The sequence below is a fragment of the Octopus bimaculoides genome, chromosome 8, assembly GCF_001194135.2.
Source record: "Octopus bimaculoides isolate UCB-OBI-ISO-001 chromosome 8, ASM119413v2, whole genome shotgun sequence".
NCBI lineage: Eukaryota > Metazoa > Mollusca > Cephalopoda > Octopoda > Octopodidae > Octopus > Octopus bimaculoides.
Window position 1 is genome coordinate 73,873,411 of NC_068988.1, and position 1,612 is coordinate 73,875,022.

At 34.4% G+C, this 1,612-nt stretch overlaps 1 protein-coding gene across 1 annotated transcript in view; it reads right to left on the reverse strand.

Annotated features, from left to right (window-relative positions):
* Positions 1-1,387, reverse strand: part of LOC106871808 (zinc finger protein 850) — a 61,564-nt gene extending 60,177 nt beyond the window's left edge. Inside the window, exon 1 of the mRNA XM_052970182.1 lies at positions 629-1,387. The gene's annotated coding sequence lies outside the window, so the exon portion shown is untranslated. The remainder of the gene's footprint in view (positions 1-628) is intronic.
* Between the last annotated feature and the right edge of the window lie 225 nt (positions 1,388-1,612).

The window sequence follows — 1,612 nt, forward strand, 5'->3', positions numbered from 1 at the left end:
TTTAACATGAAATAACTTATTAAGAACTAATTTTTGTTAAGAAGGCTAAGAGAAAAGATGTTTTATATGACACATTCTACCAGTATCCCAAGTTTGAAAGTGTTTCGTTAAGAAAACAAGTGTTGCCCGTCAAACCAAAAAGATCCTTATTTCGGCCTAGCTAAAGGCATCTGGAAAATGTAAAACTGCTGTTACAGAAAAACCATTGTTCCAACGTGGGAAAAGTTCTGTTGCAGTGTTAATTTAAATTTGGCTATAGTGGATCGAATCCACTTCATGCATGCAAGATTCTCTACATATATATATATATATATATATATATATTGTCAATGTATCATATATCCGAAAAAGAAGCAGACTGTAAAGTATTGAACATTAAAGTAATAAAGCTAATGTCTGGTCATAGAGTGACCAATGGTTTCGCATCCACGAAGGCTGCAGTTACGTGGACGACTCATTAGACTCTAGTCCAGTGGTTCCCAGACTTTTTTTTTTACACACAGCGCACCTTACAAGAAGTCAAAATATTTTGGCGCACTTTGTACATAAATGGATTTTATACATATTAGCATAAACTATAAAGCAATATATAATTAATTAAAAATACAGAAAACCTGCATGTACTTACTCTCTATTCGATATGAAGCAAAATTATCAACGAGAAACATGCGCTTGATGATTTTGGAAACGTTTTCATTATTGGGACGTATTTGAGAAAGATGAACCTTCATTTCTTCTTCGATGCAACGGAGCCTCTCTCTTTCTTTGGATTTGATGTGACTGAGGGTTGAAAATCCCAACTCGCATAAATACGATGTGGAAAACTGCATCAAAACGGATAAAGCTTTTTTTGCTACTGACGGGTATTCTCCTGTAATAGCAATCCAAAATATATCGATACGTAACTCAGCGTGCTTGATTTTAAGTTCGCGATCACTGGATATAGATGCCAATTCTTCTTCTTCACATATTTCAGACCAATATTAGATGGAATTTTTATGAAGAGATTTCGAACCCAATCATACTCTTCTATGTTCAATGACGGAAGATAAAAATTTATTTTTTCTTCCAGATTTGTCAAATATAATAGGAGTCATTTCTTTTATGCAGCTTTTACGTGTTCAGGGAGACATTTCAACCTTCAGCTGTAGCAGAATTACATATTACATAGTAACATGTGAGTCGACCTGCACAGCAGACGAATATATCGAGGAAATGTCTAGCTTCGTTTTGAGACACTAGACTCGTTCTGAGCTACACTGTAGAAAACTCAATTCCTGCTAGGTTTCGGTCAAAGATTCATATCTTCTCTATAGCTCCATGCGCAATCACCCACGTGCGACTCACCATGTCTATTTACCTTGACACAAGATATATGGTTCGTAAACGAAGATATTTTATTACACACACTTTCTAAAAATGACTGTTCTCATTACACACATGCATACATACTGTAATACAAATATTATATGTGACTTCTTTCAGTGCAAAAGCAAAATCAAAACTTTCTTTGTATGTTTACATACATGTTTTTGTATCATTCTACAAGCTTCCACCACAAAAGGCTAATACAGAATAAACAATATATTTATGCACAAAAATGTCGGTCAAA